The 19,318-nt window shown below is 42.6% G+C and overlaps 1 protein-coding gene across 2 annotated transcripts in view; it reads right to left on the reverse strand.

The window, feature by feature from the left end:
* The window catches only part of ndst3 (N-deacetylase/N-sulfotransferase (heparan glucosaminyl) 3), a 391,475-nt gene that overhangs the window by 253,674 nt on the left and 118,483 nt on the right, over positions 1-19,318 (reverse strand). The gene's annotated exons all lie outside the window — the stretch shown is intronic.

Raw genomic sequence — 19,318 nt, forward strand, 5'->3', positions numbered from 1 at the left:
CTATTACGGATCATCACTAATCAAGATGGATCAATACGCTCACTTGCGACCTCCACAACATGAGGCGAAATGAGGGTGGTGCATGACATTCGTGGAAGATTTTTTGACAGCCAAAAACATGCTCCATGAAAGTCACAAATATCACACACCAACATGCACTATTAAGAAACCTATTCAGATGTGTTAAGTCACATTAAGAATGTCAGGAATGTACCAAGAATGACGCAAATATGACATTCATAACGCGTGCTGCCTATGAGTAAATGCAGCATTAGTGATGGACTTACTGAGTTTTGAAAACAAACTGAAGGTGGAGAAACCAGGTTTTGCAACAAAATCTATTAAAGGTTGCTAATTAACACATTTCTGAATAAAGGTTGATTTCTGAGATTCTGGTATTTTGTTCAGTGCACCATAACCATTTCATAACAAGAAAGAATGATTCATGGAGATGTCCAACTTCCATCAGGTAAATATCCTTATTTAAAACAAGAGTGGTCTGGTGAAGATACAGGGTTTTGTGCCCGAACTCTTCATATATATATATATATATATATATATATATATATATGAAAAATCCCTATCTTTAATATTTGAATGCATTTTCAAAAATTCATAACTCTGTCAAGTAATATCAAATTTATTTCATATTTAGGAGTGTTATGTAGGATGGTATCCTTTATCATCTGACAAGGTTTGATCTGGATCTGATCCAGATTACAGATGTTGTGGCTATTTAAATTGAACATTGAAAACCCCATTTAATGTATGTTTTACATTATAGTGTCATCAAACATGCCCCAATCACTCTATATTTGAAAGTGCGGTCTAGACTGACACTCACTATCACCTAACAAAGTTTGATCCGGACCTGATCCGGATCATGGATTTTCTGGACATTTGAATTTAATATTGAAAAGCCCATTTGATGTATATTTGTGAATATATATATATATATATATATATATATATATATATATATATATATATATATATATATACAGTGGTGGGCAAAAGTTAAAAGTTAACTTCGATAACAGATAATCAGATAATTGAAAAGTTATCTTCGATAACGATAAACCGATAAACGGATAAAGGGATTATCGGAAGATACAGATAACTGATAACCGATAACTTGTAGTGTTGACTAGGGGGCGCACGCCGCACGGCCACATTGGATTACACTAACAGCTTAATACTTTTTGAATCCCAGCACTGCAGGCTCTGCTGCTGGGTAAAGGTTAAGCGACAAGCACAAAAGGATGCACAAAAAATAAATAAAACCCCAAACACTGTCATTATCTTCATCAAAAGCAGTAAATCACAGTATTAGAAGTCAGTTTATATTAAACCGTTTGTGGCGCTATGGCTCATATTACGTTCACAAAACAAATGCACAAAAATAGACTTTTGAGCTGCTTAGTTACATACCATTTTTGTCCACAGTGTAACTTCTTTCAGCTTGTTCTCCACTGAGTGTTGCAACAGCGCTTCTGCTTTGACCTGTGAACTTGAAGCTATCTTTTTTTTTTTTCCCTAAGTGTGCACTGACCCCTGCTGGCTTATCGTTGTCACACCAGCCGGCGTTGCTAAGCAGTTGCTATGTAAGACCTCGGCTGTCCGGATGACATGCAATTTCAACTTCCAACATAATGAATTTAGCTTAATTTTCTCTCTCTAAAACCCTAAAAAACAGACCTAGAAAGCTGAAATTTTAATATGTTGTACACACGGAGCTTTCCAAAAAGGTGCAGCATATCAAGATCAACATGCACATAATAACATCATGAACAAATGAAATTAAGGAGTACAACATACTGTTTATTAAACACAGTTTATTAAACAAATATATCCTCAATTAAGTTCTATGTAACCCAAAATAAATATTAAACAAATTAATCAACTGCAAATAGTGAATTATCCACAAGCCTTTAACTGCAAAATATGAATACTGAAAATATCTCCCTAAACATGAATGTGAGTCTCACAAAATGTGAATATCATTCATAATATATATTTTTTCAGTTTAAGGATTTCAGTTTACGCATCAATTACTGCAAGAAATCTTGATTACAAATCCTATCATGCAAAAAAAAAAATTTGTATTTAGTTTGTTGGGGGGGGGGGGGGGTTGAGTTCACTGCAGTCAGTGAGGCAGGGAGGCGAGCCCAGGGCGGGTCTCGCTTCTGGTGACAAGCTCAACCCACTCTGTTGACAGCAGCAGGTGAGGAGTTTGACTGGGACGGTCCACTTGTCAAACAGTAACGTAGGTGTCAAACTCGGGGAGGACAGAAACCTCCCCTAAGACGCCACTAAATTTAGAAAATTGTTCACAGATTGTCATAAGTCAAGCGTTATAGAAAAATAAACACTAGTTACTAACCTCAGGAAGTAACGAGCTCCAACCTTACTTTCATCCATATGAGCCGTCCTCGGAGCTGGAAAAAATAATATTAATCTGAACAAGCAGTGACTTCTACAAAGTGCAAAAATGAAAGGAGACACCAGAAAAATAATCAATAAATTCAGGTGTAGTGACAAAATTTACTGCACACATCATCACTGGTCTCAGTACAGCACTCAGTTTGGAAAAATGGCTTTTTCAAAATTTAAGAGAATTTTTCTGTTTAGAAATTTAATGCACACGTCAGTGGTTCCTTGCTGGTTATACTACAGCACTCAGTTTGGAAAAATGTGCAAAAATTGAATTTTAGTGATTTTTTTTTAAATCATTAAAATAAGTAATAAAATGAGCAATATAAGTCATAAATTCACTTAAAGTATAACCAGCAGACCATTGATGTGTTCAGTGAATTTAGTGACACCACACCTGAATTTATTGATTATTTTTCTGGTGTGTCTCCTTTCATTTGCAGTTTGTTTTTCTATGACGTTTGTCTTATGAGCCATGAACATCTCTCTAACTTCTCCATCTTTCTAACATCTCCAAAGGAGATTTCTGTCCTCCCCGAGTTTGACACTTATGTTACCGTTTGACAAGTGGACCGTCCCAGTGAAACTCCTCACCTGCTGCTGTCAACAGAGTGGGTTGAGCTTGTCATCAGAAGCAAGACCCGCCCTGGGTTCACCTCCCCGCCTCACTGACTGCAGTGAACTCAACCCCCACCACCCTCCCCCCACCACCCCCCAAAAAAACCAAACAAAATACAAAAAAGAAATATTTTTTGCATGATAGTGTTTGTAATCAAGATTTCTTGCAGTAATTGATGCGTAAACTGAAATCCATAAACTGCTTAAACTGAAAAAATATATATTATGAATGATATTCACGTTTTGCAAGACCTGCGTTCACATTTAGGGAGATATTCCAGTAATCACACATCTATTACACATTTTGCTGCTTCTCCATCTCCTCGAGGTGATGCTTGTTGCCCTTCATGAAAACCAACCTCTCAAAATTGGTATCTGAGAGGGTGGTTCTCTTGGCCCTCAAAATGTCCTTGCCTATCGAAAATAGGTGCTCAACCGCAGCACTGGATGGGATGGCTGTGTTATATTTAATGAAGAGGTCCACCAGCACCTTCTCACCCAAGAAGGCAGCATCTGTCAAGACGTCCTTTGAGCTGGTCTCCAGCCAGATCTTAACCAGGTTCTGTGCCTTTAACTTCAGTGACCTGTGGCTCATGCACTCCTGGGGCTGAGTGATGCTGCCGAAGAAGTCATCTGCCCCTTCCTCTTCATTGCTGGTGCTGCTGCTGCCCTCCACCACGGTCTCCCTCAGGGATGTCTCCACGGCGGTCTCCATGGCCTTCTTGACCCTGCTGACCTGGCTATGGTTGTGTTTCTCCAGCCAGAACAGACAAAACGTGGGGTGGAAGGCAGCTGCCAGCTGGCACTCCTGATCTTCTAGGAGGGGCCCAAACCTTTCTGTGATGCTTGCCAGTATTGCATCTACCAAAGGACTGCAGTATAGGAGGCCTGTGGACTTGGCCTCCTTCAGCTTCATTATGGTAGCTGCAACAGTTGGCAGAAGGCTCCCAAGATAGGCTTGATCCTCTCCCTGAATTTTGTCCAAGGCCCTGGCAACATTGGACATTACCTGGGCATACTCTTTCAGGAAGCTGACCTCGGAATCAGTGAAGCTCTGTAGCTTCAGCTGCGCCATCACCCGGTGGACAGCTCCCCTTTTATGATGCAGCAGGTCATTGAGGACAACAACTGAGTCATAGGTGGAGTTCCATCTGGTACTGGTGGGGACTACCAACCTCCTCTTCAACTCATCCAAAATGGTGTCTGCTGACACGGTGCTGCGGCACTGCTGGTTCCACAGTGCCTGTGTCTTAGACATGGCCTTTCTGTAGGTAGACTTAAATTGCGCACAGGCAAGCACCTTGGCAGCATCCACGCTGGCTACCAAGTTGAAGGTGTGGGCTGGACTCCTCAAGGGCAGCCTCAACAGAGACGTACTCCACCTCACCCATGGTTCCAGCCTCAGGATCCCCCTCAATGTCCTCCATGTCCGAATCGGCAGCAGGCTCAGGAATGTCTGGCAAGAGCTCAGGTTCTGTGCCAGACTGAACAAATGCCTTGACAAAGTTGCTGCCATTGTCTGTCGTGTTCCTGGTCACCTTTTCCTGCAGGTGGAATTTATAGTGGGTGTCCACCATGGCCTCGGCGAGAACATCAAAGGTGTGGTGCCCTTTGAGCCAAGAGCAGGCCAGGACCGCGTGCTGTCTGGTGCGGGTCTTGGGGTCCAGCCAGTGTGCAGTCATCCCCATGTAGGACCTGTTGTGGGCTGACCAACAGTCCGCACTGGTCGCCACCCAGGGGACATCCTCAAACAATCTGTAATTAAAAATTATAAATCATAAATAAACAAATTGTAAAATTGAAAATGTAATAATGACTATCTGTATCAATTATTTTTAATAACTGAAACAAGAAATTTAGCATTAGACAACATTACAACGAATTTGCCCTATTGACGTATCCCATAATCCCTTGCATGCCAGAGAGTCGCTGCAGTCAAATATAGAGAATCAACACGATGACAGTTGTAATTATTATACTACAAATTTTTTTTTTTTTTATGCTTTTGTTTTCATCATGTCAATAAGCGACTGCTGCATGCTACCCTGAAAACTTGCTAAAACAATTATAACAAATAATCTGTGTCTGTTACGTTTAATCTGCGTGGAATTTGATAAACGCAAACCAAATTTCAGACATATTATATATATATTAGTCTGGAACAAAGAGGACAAACAGTGCTGTAAAGAATAATAATCAAGACAAAGAGCAAACTTCACTTTCCCTCAGAACGACGTGATCAGGAAGCAATTGTAGCTCACAGCAGCTCCCATTGAAAATAACGGAGAGACAGACTGTGATTCTCACATGTTTACATAAAACAAACAATAACAACATCTATAAATGCAAAGAATATATTCACGAGAGTTTTAGACAATATAAAAATAGTTTTATATTGCGATGTTAATGATGTTGTCCATGTACAGCGGTTAAAGTGCAGCGTGATCAGAGCATCTCAATGGAGTTCTCAATGTTACTGAGATCTCACAGTGCGGCGACCTCTCAGAGGTTTTGCAGGATTTGAAACGTCAATAAGGTGAATAGCAATAATAAAACAATCATACAAAATTATTTTGGGATTATTATTGTAGTACCTTTACTGTGCAAATCAACCTAAGTGTAATGAAATTGCATTTCTAAATGCGGAAAATCTGGTTAAAAAGGAAGATTAGAAAAACATGATAATATTAAAAAATATATAATAAATTAATACACAAAACTGATTTCTAAGTTGACCTAATTAACCGAATGGGCAGCAAAAGCTTATACACACTTATACTACCCATTTTACCTCAGTAAATTTTACATGCTATACTAAAATAATAGTACCCAATGGAGCAAAACGGGGGCTGATCACGAAATGGAGCAGACTGACCCAGTGGCTGAAGTTTTATCTCTTGAACACCAGATGGCGCTGCTGCCTCGAATACATTAGACTGACAACCGCCCCAGAATTGGGCCACATACTTGCCCAAACTTGCCCAAAGTGAGGCCCACTAACGCTGACGTCAGCGTCTCAACCACCAACCAATCACAGGCTAGGAGAGAGAGAGAGAGAGAGAGAGAGAGAGAGAGACCGACCAGTATCTGGCCCAAATTATAGTGGGCGCAAAACAAAGACCAAACAATTGAATTAAAGTGCTTATTTGGACTCAGTCTGCTCAGTTTTGTTACATTTTATCCCATTTTGTGATTTTCACTTTTCAGTCCCCATTTTGCATTTTACCCCTCTCAACAGAAGCAAAAAGAGAGCAGAACAAGCAAAACACAAACATTTGAAGATATTAATAAACTTAAATGTCTCGCTTTGTACACAATTGCAATGGAATTTCACATTTTGGATTTAACATAATTTGTGTGTTTTCAATAACTCCCAAGAAATTTAGTATCTTTTACAATTTCAATTTCATCATCATGTACTGTTAAGCAAGCTTCTACTTGAATTTCAAAATACAATACACTTTGTTTTGCAAAAAATACCTTATAAGATACTCCTCCAGCTGTTTGTGGCTGGTCAAGATCTTCCTCCCCAGGGTGCGACGGGACATCGACGTTTTGCTTGGGTTTAAGGTCTTGACCAAACTGATGAATGTGGGGGACTCCACAACATGCAGCATGTTGCATACGAAGAGGTCCATGATCTTCGAGTCCACCACAGACTGGAGGATGCCAGTGCCAGCAGCCGACTGTGCAAAGCCCCCCCGAATAGTAGGCTGGGACAGCTGACTTTTTTTTGCGGGTGGCTGCCCACCAAATGAAGACTGGCTGCTGCTGCTGCTGCTAGCTGACGAACGCCTGTGTTTCCCACGTGAAGAACCGGCCTTGATCCTTTCTTCAAATTGGATTGCATGGCCTGGGTGGTTCCTCTTCACATGGGACTTTAAATTACAAAGGCTGGTTGTGTGCCCTTTAATTGTTGTCTCCTTTGGGTGACACAGGACACACTGGAAAAAAACGATGCTAGCGTTCTTCTTGTCCACTGATTGGAAAACAAATAAATCCTCCAGGTGAGGCCACGGGTTCTGGACCTCGTGGCAGGCCTGGGCCTCAGCCTGAGCTGCTCCAGACACCTCCCCACTCGATCCAGGCTCCTCTTGGACGTCATCCTCAGGCCGTGGAACACAAACAACGTTTTCCTCACTCATTTTCCCCCAAAAAAACCACCGTAAGCTCAGAAAAAAAAAAAAAATGCTCGCTGGCTCGCTCACTCGCTGCTAGTCACGTTCGAAACGCACGAAGACTAACTACTAAACACAAGGCTGTCGACGTCATCAGCCAGCAACAGCCAGTCAGAGCATGCGCAGAGCGCAGTGAAGTTTTTATTTTGTAATTTTGTTTTTAATCTATCGATATTATATATATATATATTAGGGCTGGGCAACGTTAACGCGCTAATGTTGCGTTAATTATTGAGGTCATTATCGCCGACAATTGTGTTCCTCCCCTTAACGCTGCGTTTTTTTTTTGTTTTTGTTTTTTAGCCTTTTATGACTGTTGCTCGTTGCCTTTTATTTTGAAAGCGTCGGTCGGGGGCGAGCTTACGCTGCTGCTTCCTGCTGATAGCTGAGTTCACAAAGAAAACGACACAAGGATCGAGAAAAGTACAGGCTATGCAATGCACAACAAAACAAAATGCAGAAAGACGCCAAACTTTTGAATGGACATTTTCGGTACAAAGTTCTACAGGATCAGGCCCGGATCCAGACCGGTTTGGACCGATGCAGCTGCATCGGTCAATTTTTTTTTACGCATCGTTCGTCATCGGTAAAAAAAAAAAATCTTGAATAATCTCGAATAGCCGAACGTGTCCCCGCGGTGAACACAGCTTTTCGGTGGTTTTCATGTCAACCTATAGTCCGTAAATTATATGTATTTTTCCGAGTTTCAGAGTCATACGACGTACAAATAAAGTTGGATATTCAGGGTTTGGACTGTAATAAACTATTTCTGCAGCGCGGCTCCACTTTGAAACCTTGAACCATTGAAGCAATGCTTCAATCCAGTAGCTCGTTGGTTCTTTGATTCACTGCTCATCAGAAACGGCAAGCCGCTTCTTAACCCCTCGCAAAGCCATTAAAATATCGTCAGTCACTTTTGTGTGGATTAAAGTCACTAACTGGGACTCTTGTCTTGTTGCTGTCAAGAAACGAGAATCGTCCTCCGTTCCGTTCACACAGCTCGAAACGCTGCGCGGCTGAAACAGAGTTCGGTCGGAATTATTAACTTCAAAATGAATCACCGCTTTATATAAAATGACACCTCTTTCCAAATGTAATACAGACAAGAAACTACAATCGACTAAAACGTTTTTTTTTCCTCCCAAAATGAAACGTGCTGTATTTTCTTTTCAAATTACATCCTGAAGTGAAGCACAGCAGCTGTAAGTTCAGCTCAGATATATGGAAACACATTCATGCCAATGTCTGAAAGGAAATGCTTTTGACAAAAACTACAGATTTTGTTTATTCTTATTTATGTCCAGAGATCAAGGATTCACCATATAGAGTTCATTATGTACAAAGTTTAAGGATCCAGTGACCAATTTCATATTTATTTACTTTAAGACTCAATAAAATGGTCAATTTCAATTCAATTTAATCGGCTTATAAAGTGCCAAATCACAACAAAATCTAAACATACTAAAACAAATACATCAGAATTGTACACATATCAAATTGTGGTATGTGTACAATTGTGACATATTTGTTTTAGTACATTTAGTCATGGACATGAATATTGTTATTTTGATATGAAACAGGATAACAAATGACCTGCCAGTGGTTTTATATTTGATTTCATTAGTGTGTTTCAGTTGAAATTTACATTTTCAAATTTATGCAATGTTCATTTACATTTTCAAATAAAACTGTGCTTTTAAGCGGCTTTTGAGTTCATTTTTGGGTTTCACATATACCATGCGATTAATCATGATTAATCACAGAAAGTCATTGAGTTAATGCGATTAAGATTTTTTATGTTTGCCCACCCCTAATAATATATATATATATATATATATATATATGTAACTTAAAGACCATTTCTATAAAAAAAACAGTAAATCGCAGGAGTCACAGTTTATCTCTGTATAACATCACCCATGTTGCATTCAATGTGAAAGGTAAAATTTATAACTCTCAGCCTCTGAGAGTGCTCACGTCTGTTATTATGAATTTATGGGGAAGTGATTGTTGTACAAAAGCTTCAGATAACTGTCACTGAGATAGATGATGACTGGAGCGCAGTTTTAAGCACAAACGAGGCAATAACCTTGTTGCTGAAGAACTGAAAAGACCCACGTGCAGTGAAGGCACAGTGAGCATGCCCTCCCCCTTCTGAGCTCCGACAGCGGCCTGACTGTTGCACACAGCCTGGAGGAGCCAGGAACGATTTTAGCTGTTTACAAACCTTTTTGACTGTTAAACCTTACTCACTTCACCACCAAAAAAAATGTTATCGGACTGAACGTTATCGGAACTTAATGTATCGGAAGATAATTGGTCCGATAATGGTTTTAAAATTTATCTGAAAGATAATCCGATGATGAAAACGTTATCTTCGATAATGATCTGTTATCGGATCATCAGAACTGTGCCCACCACTGTATATATATATACGAGGTCTGTCCGTAAAGTATAGGTCCTTTTTATTTTTTTCTAAAACTATATGGATTTCATTCATATGTTTTTACGTCAGACATGCTTGAACCCTTGTGCGCATGCGTGAGTTTTTCCACGCCTGTCGGTGACGTCATTCGCCTGTGAGCACTCCTTGTGGGAGGAGTCGTCCAGCCCCTCGTCGGAATTCCTTTGTCTGAGAAGTTGCTGAGAGACTGGCGCTTTGTTTGATCAAAATTTTTTCTAAACCTGTGAGACACATCGAAGTGGACACGGTTCGAAAAATTAAGCTGGTCTTCAGTGAAAATTTTAACAGCTGATGAGAGATTTTGAGGTGATTCTGTCGCTTTAAGGACTTTTCACGGTGCGAGACGTCGCGCAGCGCTCTCAGGCGGCGTCATCAGCCTGTTTCAAGCTTAAAACCTCCACATTTCAGGCTTTATTGGTCCAGGACGTCGTGAGAGAACAGAGAAGTTTCAGAAGAAGTCGGTTTCAGCATTTTATCTGGATATTCCACTGTTAAAGGAGATTTTTTTAATGAAAGACGTGCAGGCGGATTGCAGCGTCGGCTCGCAGCCGCCGCGACGCTCCGCCACAGGAAAAACACCTCTGTTGGAAGCCTTGAGGACAAGTTGGAACATCTCCAGCTGATAAACAATTTCTCATATACTCACTCCACTGAAAGCCATCAAAAGCCGCCTGGATTTTACAAATGGTTATCAACACGGAGGTGTTTTTCCTGTGCCGCCGCACCGCGTCGGCTGCGTCCCGACACGCGGACCCATCCGCACGTCTTTCATTAAAAAAATCTCCTTTAACAGTGGAATATCCGGATAAAATGCTGAAACCGACTTCTTCTGAAACTTCTCTGTTCTCTCACGACGTCCTGGATCAATAGAGCCTGAAATGTGGAGGTTTTAAGCTTGAAACAGGCTGATGACGCTACCTGAGAGCGCTGCGCGACGTCTCGCACCGTGAAAAGTCCTTAAAGCGACAGAATCACCTCAAAATCTCTCATCAGCTGTTAAAATTTTCACTGAAGACCAGCTTAATTTTTCGAACCGTGTCCACTTCGATGTGTCTCACAGGTTTAGAAAAAATTTTGATCAAACAAAGCGCCAGTCTCTCAGCAACTTCTCAGACAAAGGAATTCCGACGAGGGGCTGGACGACTCCTCCCACAAGGAGTGCTCACAGGCGAATGACGTCACCGACAGGCATGGAAAAACTCACGCATGCGCACGAGGGTTCAAGCATGTCTGACGTAAAAACATATGAATGAAATCCATATAGTTTTTGAAAAAAATAAAAAGGACCTATACTTTACGGACAGCCCTCGTATATATATATATATATATATATATATATATATATATATATATATATATATTATAGGATGGTAAAGAAGCTGCATAGAGACAGGAGGTGGAACAGTTGGACCTCTGGTGTTGTCAGAATAACCTGGAGCTGAACCCACACAAGACTGTGGAGATGATAGTGGACTTCATGAGGAAGCCACCATCAATCGCCCCACCCCCCATCCTCAACAACACTGTGCCTTCTGTCGACATTTTCCGGTTCCTGGGATCCACCATCTCCCAAGATCTGAAGTTTTTTTCTTAGTGCACATTTTTATTTTACTTACACGTCTTATTTGCACATTTTTACTGTGAATTATTCAGTGTTCAGTGTATATGCATACATGCTGAATAGAGAGAGTATCAGTAGCCTCAATCACTCTCATTTGGGACAATAAGGTGCAAACTGGCACCTCATTGTCTCATTCTCAATGGATAGACTAAGTTTGATTGGCATCTGATCTGTATTGTACATTTAGCAGATATTTGATTCTTTTTAACATTGAAAAGCCCTTCGACCTTGAAATTTCTTGAAATTTCTTTCCATGGTATAAATTAAGTAAATATAATGTGAATAGATTCCCCCTCTAGCTGGTGGTTGGGCCTTAGCCCATGGGGCCCGGCTGGGCTCAGCCCGAAAGAGTGACGTGGGCCCGCCCTCCTATGGGTTCACCACTTGCAGAGGCGGCCATGGGGGTCGGGTGCAGAGAGGATTGGGTGGCGGTCAAGGGTGGGTGGCCTGGCGGCCCGGTCCATGCTCACAGCCCCTGGCTGTTGGGACGTGGAATGTCACCTCGCTAGGGGGGAAGGAGCCTGAGCTTGTGCGGGAGGTTGAGAGATACCGACTAGAGATAGTCGGGCTCACCTCCACACACAGCTTGGGCTCTGGTACTCAACTCCTGGAGAGGGGCTGGACGCTTCATTTTTCTGGTGTCGCCCACGGGGAGAGGTGGAGAGTTGGGGTCGCATTGCTTATTGCTCCCTAGCTCAGTCGCCAAGTGTTGGAGTTCACTCCGGTGAACGAGAGGGTCGCGTCCCTACGCCTTCGGGTTGGGGACAGGTCTCTCACCGTTGTCTCGGCCTACGGGCCGAGCAGCAGTGCAGAGTACCCGACCTTCCTGGAGTCCCTGGGAGGGGTACTAGATAGCGCTCCGACTGGGGACTCCATTGTTCTCCTGGGGGATTTCAACACCCACGGGGGCGGCGACAGTGAGACCTGGAGGGGTGTGATCGGGAAGCACGGCCTCCCTGATCTTAACCCGAGTGGTGTTCAGTTGTTGGACTTCTGTGCTAGTCACAGTTTGTCCATCACGAACACCATGTTCGAGCAAAAGGGTGTCCATAAGTGCACGTGGCACCAGGACACCCTGAGCCGGAGGTAGATGATCGACTTTGTAGTCGTATCATCTGACCTTCGGCCATGTGTCTCGGACACTCGAGTGAAGAGAGGGACAGAGCTGTCGACTGATCACCACCTGGTGGTGAGTTGGATCCGCTGGGAGGGTAGGAAGCCGGTAAGACCTGGCAGGCCCAAACGTATCGTGAGGGTCTGCTGGGAACGACTGGCAGAACCCTCTGTCAGCGAGGTCTTCAACTCCCACCTCCGGGAGAACTTCTCCCAGATCCCGGGGGAGGTTGGAGACATGGAGTCTGAGTGGACCATGTTCTCCACCTCCATTGTCGATGCGGCTGCTCGTAGCTGTGGTCGCAAGGTCTCTGGTGCCTGTCGCGGTGGCAATCCCCGAACCCGGTGGTGGACACCGGAAGTAAGGGATGCCATCAAGCTGATGGTCGAACCTCGGATTCAGGAGGAGTAGCATGGTTTTCGTCCTGGTCGCGGCACACTGGACCAGCTCTACACGCTCCATCGGGTGCTCGAGGGTTCATGGGAGTTTGCCAACCAGTCCACATGTGTTTTGTGGATCTGGACAAGGCATTCGACTGTGTCCCTCGGCACACCCTGTGGGGAGTGCTCCGGGAGTACGGGGTCCGGGGTCCTTTGCTAAGGGCTATCCGGTCCCTGTACGACCGCAGCAGGAGCTTGGTTCGCATTGCCGGTAGTAAGTCAAACCTGTTTCCAGTGCATGTTGGCCTCCGCCAGGGCTGCCCTTTGTCACCGGTTCTGTTCATTATTTTTATGGACAGAATTTCTAGGCACAGCCAGGGTGTAGAGGGGGTCTGGTTTGGGAACCACAGAATCTCGTCTCTGCTGTTTGCGGACGATGTGGTTCTGTTGGCTTCGTCAAATCAGGACCTTCAGTGTTTGCAGCCGAGTGTGAAGCGTCCGGGATGAAAATCAGCACCTCCAAATCCGAGGCCATGGTTCTCGATCGGAAAAAGGTGCTTTGCCCTCTTCAGGTCGGTGGAGTGTCCTTGCCTCAAGTGGAGGAGTTTAAGTATCTCGGGGTCTTGTTCAGGAGTGAGGGACGGATGGAGCGTGAGATCAATAGACGGATCGGTGCAGCATCTGCAGTGATGCGGTCGCTGTATTGGACCGTCGTGGTGAAGAGAGAGCTGAGAAGGGGGGCAAAGCTCCCGATTTACCGATCGATCTACGTTCCGATCCTCACCTATGGTCATGAGATTTGGCTCATGACCGAAAGAACGAGATCGCCAGTACAAGCGGCCGAGATGAGTTTCCTCCGCAGGGTGGCTGGGCGCTCCCTTAGAGATAGAGTGAGGAGCTCGGTCACTCGGGAGGAGCTCGGAGTCGAGCCGCTGCTCCTCCATGTCGAAAGGAGTCAGTTGAGGTGGATCGGGCATCTTTTCCGGATGCCCCCTGGATGCCTCGCTGGAGAGGTGTTCCGGGCAAGTCCCACTGGGAGGAGGCCACCGGGGAAGACCCAGGACACGCTGGAGGGACTACATCTCTCGGCTGGCTTGGGAACGCCTTGGGGTTCCCCCGGAGGAGCTGGAGGAGGTGTGTTTGGATCGGGAGGTCTAGGCGGCTTTGCTTGAGCTGCTGCCCCCGCGACCCGACTCCGGATAAAGCGGAAGAAAATGGATGGATGGATGGATGGATAATGTGAATGGAAAGATCAATCAGTGTTGGATTCAATCAATCAATCAATTTCAATCAATTTTTTTATATAGCGCCAAATCACAACAAACAGTTGCCCCAAGGTGCTTTATATTGTAAGGCAAGGCCATACGATAATTATGTAAAACCCCAACGGTCAAAACGACCCCCTGTGAGCAAGCACTTGGCTACAGTGGGAAGGAAAAACTCCCTTTTAACAGGAAGAAACCTCCAGCAGAACCAGGCTCAGGGAGGGGCAGTCTTCTGCTGGGACTGGTTGGGGCTGAGGGAGAGAACCAGGAAAAAGACATGCTGTGGAGGGGAGCAGAGATCGATCACTAATGATTAAATGCAGAGTGGTGCATACAGAGCAAAAAGAGAAAGAAACAGTGCATCATGGGAACCCCCCAGCAGTCTAAGTCTATAGCAGCATAACTAAGGGATGGTTCAGGGTCACCTGATCCAGCCCTAACTATAAGCTTTAGCAAAAAGGAAAGTTTTAAGCCTAATCTTAAAAGTAGAGAGGGTGTCTGTCTCCCTGATCTGAATTGGGAGCTGGTTCCACAGGAGAGGAGCCTGAAAGCTGAAGGCTCTGCCTCCCATTCTACTCTTACAAACCCTAGGAACTACAAGTAAGCCTGCAGTCTGAGAGCGAAGCGCTCTATTGGGGTGATATGGTACTACGAGGTCCCTAAGATAAGATGGGACCTGATTATTCAAAACCTTATAAGTAAGAAGAAGAATTTTAAATTCTATTCTAGAATTAACAGGAAGCCAATGAAGAGAGGCCAATATGGGTGAGATATGCTCTCTCCTTCTAGTCCCCGTCAGTACTCTAGCTGCAGCATTTTGAATTAACTGAAGGCTTTTTAGGGAACTTTTAGGACAACCTGATAATAATGAATTACAGTAGTCCAGCCTAGAGGAAATAAATGCATGAATTAGTTTTTCAGCATCACTCTGAGACAAGACCTTTCTGATTTTAGAGATATTGCGTAAATGCAAAAAAGCAGTCCTACATATTTGTTTAATATGCGCTTTGAATGACATATCCTGATCAAAAATGACTCCAAGATTTCTCACAGTATTACTAGAGGTCAGGGTAATGCCATCCAGAGTAAGGATCTGGTTAGACACCATGTTTCTAAGATTTGTGGGGCCAAGTACAATAACTTCAGTTTTATCTGAGTTTAAAAGCAGGAAATTAGAGGTCATCCATGTCTTTATGTCTGTAAGACAATCCTGCAGTTTAGCTAATTGGTGTGTGTCCTCTGGCTTCATGGATAGATAAAGCTGGGTATCATCTGCGTAACAATGAAAATTTAAGCAATACCGTCTAATAATACTGCCTAAGGGAAGCATGTATAAAGTGAATAAAATTGGTCCTAGCACAGAACCTTGTGGAACTCCATAATTAACTTTAGTCTGTGAAGAAGATTCCCCATTTACATGAACAAATTGTAATCTATTAGACAAATATGATTCAAACCACCGCAGCACAGTGCCTTTAATACCTATGGCATGCTCTAATCTCTGTAATAAAATTTTATGGTCAACAGTATCAAAAGCAGCACTGAGGTCTAACAGAACAAGCACAGAGATGAGTCAACTGTCCGAGGCCATAAGAAGATCATTTGTAACCTTCACTAATGCTGTTTCTGTACTATGATGAATTCTAAAACCTGACTGAAACTCTTCAAATAGACCATTCCTCTGCAGATGATCAGTTAGCTGTTTTACAACTACCCTTTCAAGAATTTTTGAGAGAAAAGTAAGGTTGGAGATTGGCCTATAATTAGCTAAGATAGCTGGGTCAAGTGATGGCTTTTTAAGTAATGGTTTAATTACTGCCACCTTAAAAGCCTGTGGTACATAGCCAACTAACAAAGATAGATTGATCATATTTAAGATCGAAGCATTAAATAATGGTAGGGCTTCCTTGAGCAGCCTGGTAGGAATGGGGTCTAATAAACATGTTGATGGTTTGGATGAAGTAACTAATGAAAATAACTCAGACAGAACAATCGGAGAGAAAGAGTCTAACCAAATACTGGCATCACTGAAAGCAGCCAAAGATAACGATACGTCTTTGGGATGGTTATGAGTAATTTTTTCTCTAATAGTTAAAATTTTGTTAGCAAAGAAAGTCATGAAGTCATTACTAGTTAAAGTTAATGGAATACTCAGCTCAATAGAGCTCTGACTCTTTGTCAGCCTGGCTACAGTGCTGAAAAGAAACCTGGGGTTGTTCTTATTTTCTTCAATTAGTGATGAGTAGAAAGATGTCCTAGCTTTACGGAGGGCTTTTTTATAGAGCAACAGACTCTTTTTCCAGGCTAAGTGAAGATCATCTAAATTAGTGAGACGCCATTTCCTCTCCAACTTACGGGTTATCTGCTTTAAGCTACGAGTTTGTGAGTTATACCACGGAGTCAGACACTTCTGATTTAAAGCTCTCTTTTTCAGAGGAGCTACAGCATCCAAAGTTGTCTTCAATGAGGATGTAAAACTATTGACGAGATACTCTATCTCCCTTACAGAGTTTAGGTAGCTACTCTGCACTGTGTTGGTATATGGCATTAGAGAACATAAAGAAGGAATCATATCCTTAAACCTAGTTACAGCGCTTTCTGAAAGACTTCTAGTGTAATGAAACTTATTCCCCACTGCTGGGTAGTCCATCAGAGTAAATGTAAATGTTATTAAGAAATGATCAGACAGAAGGGAGTTTTCAGGGAATACTGTTAAGTCTTCTATTTCCATACCATAAGTCAGAACAAGATCTAAGATATGATTAAAGTGGTGGGTGGACTCATTTACTTTTTGAGCAAAGCCAATAGAGTCTAATAATAGATTAAATGCAGTGTTGAGGCTGTCATTCTCAGCATCTGTGTGGATGTTAAAATCGCCCACTATAATTATCTTATCTGAGCTAAGCACTAAGTCAGATAAAAGGTCTGAAAATTCACAGAGAAACTCACAGTAACGACCAGGTGGACGATAGATAACAAATAAAACTGGTTTTTGGGACTTCCAATTTGGATGGACAAGACTAAGAGACAAGCTTTCAAATGAATTAAAGCTCTGTCTGGGTTTTTGATTAATTAATAAGCTGGAATGGAAGATTGCTGCTAATCCTCCGCCCCGGCCTGTGCTACGAGCATTCTGACAGTTAGTGTGACTCGGGGGTGTTGACTCATTTAAACTAACATATTCATCCTGCTGTAACCAGGTTTCTGTTAGGCAGAATAAATCAATATGTTGATCAATTATTATATCATTTACCAACAGGGACTTAGAAGAGAGAGACCTAATGTTTAATAGACCACATTTAACTGTTTTAGTCTGTGGTGCAGTTGAAGGTGCTATATTTTTTCTTTTTGAATTTTTATGCTTAAATAGATTTTTGCTGGTTATTGGTAGTCTGGGAGCAGGCACCGTTTCTACGGGGATGGGGTAATGAGGGGATGGCAGGGGGAGAGAAGCTGCAGAGAGGTGTGTAAGACTACAACTCTGCATGTTGAAATAATAACTTTTTGTAATAAACAGCCTGAATCCAATCTGTAATATTTTTAATCATAGTGTAGGAACGCATCAGAATTGCTGCCATTAAGAAATTAAATGGCACTGAGTCATGAATCGAGATTATGATTTTAATATATTGTAATCATGCCATCCTCATGTGTACATATCACATTCTAACCCAGTCTCACGGCAAGTCGTGATCCAGCAGCACGAAATGTACATTAATCTATTGGTTCATGATATTGTGACGAAAAGCGCCTCATTTTTGTCAAAGGCGCACAAATTCATTCTCATTCATTCCGTGATGGCTGCACGAAATTAAAAGTGAAGTGGTGTGTGTGGTGGGGGGGGACTGGACTGCACATTCAGGACATTTCTTACAAAATGCACTAGATTCTTACAAAATGCGGCTGTTATTACAAAATGAAGTGAAAATTTAGTACATTTTGTTGAGCTATTTCATAATGTCATATTATCACAGAACGCCTTGTTACACATTAATTTGTTACACATTGACATTAATTTCCACCATACAAGGGGCCTCATGTACAAGGACGTGTGGATTTCCTACTGAAACATGGTGTATACTAAAACCCAGAAAGTGTCGTACGCACAAAAATATCCAGATGTATCAAAGTGTGCGCATGCATGGATCCAAGCACATTCTGCTTGTATATCCCACTCAGTGTGGAATTGAGTGCACATGCAGACGTACCAAACTCCTCCATTCCATGCCCTATTTAAATATGCAAATTCATGTAAATAGGCCCTGAGAGCTGGTATTCCCCACTCCGTCAGATCACTCAACATGAACACAGAAATAAATTATACCACGTGTGAGCTATAGATGATAGAAATTAAGTGAAGACACTGTCAGGAACTGAGGTGGAGTGGCACAGAAGGGGGTTGAACACATGTGCAGACTCATGACTGAGATGTATGAGTTATAGAAGGCTTTATCAAAAAACTGGCAATGGTACAGTACACAGGTCAATCACAGAGGCAGCGGTACAGGCAGGTGTCAGGCAGAAGTGTGGTCAAGAAAACCAAGCACAGTTCAAAACACCAGGAGGCTGACAGTTCATGGACTGAGGAAAGACCAGGGTCAAAAATGAAAGTATAAAAAAATGCCTATTTTTGACCTTCTGGGGACCCTTGTGGGGCCCAGGGGGATTCAATTGATAAGCTCTCACTTTTTTCACCAGAGAGGCCCCCAAGGAATGAATATGCCAAATTTCAAAAAATTTCACTGAAGAGTTTTTGAAAAAAATCTCGAGATGGCCTGCACGCCCCACTGCACATGGTGCACATATCATGACTGCTAATCTAAAGGACTAACAAAAAACAAAGAAAACAAAACAAAAAAGTTTAATTTCATCTGTAGGGGCACGGGTCTGGTAGTGGTGCTGACCCAGGAGTTGCCTCCATTCAAATAAATTTCAGTGTTCACTTTTTTACAGGGTCCATCCATGCTGCACACAGTGCTCAAGATAGCTATCGGACATACATACTTTTTTCCTGCCAAGTCAACATTACATATGTTGGTAAATGACTCTACTGAAAACAGAATCACAGGCAAATCCCATCAACAACCTATGTCACACCAAGCACCAAAATAACACTTGCAGTTTTACTACAACCAGCACCCAAACAGAGCATCACAGGAAGACAGAAACAAAGCAGTTAAACATGAAATCAGAATGCTAATCATTATTTAAATGATACCAGTGGTACTGAATTTCATATTCAACT

The sequence above is a fragment of the Thalassophryne amazonica genome, chromosome 15, assembly GCF_902500255.1.
Source record: "Thalassophryne amazonica chromosome 15, fThaAma1.1, whole genome shotgun sequence".
NCBI classification, from domain to species: domain Eukaryota; kingdom Metazoa; phylum Chordata; class Actinopteri; order Batrachoidiformes; family Batrachoididae; genus Thalassophryne; species Thalassophryne amazonica.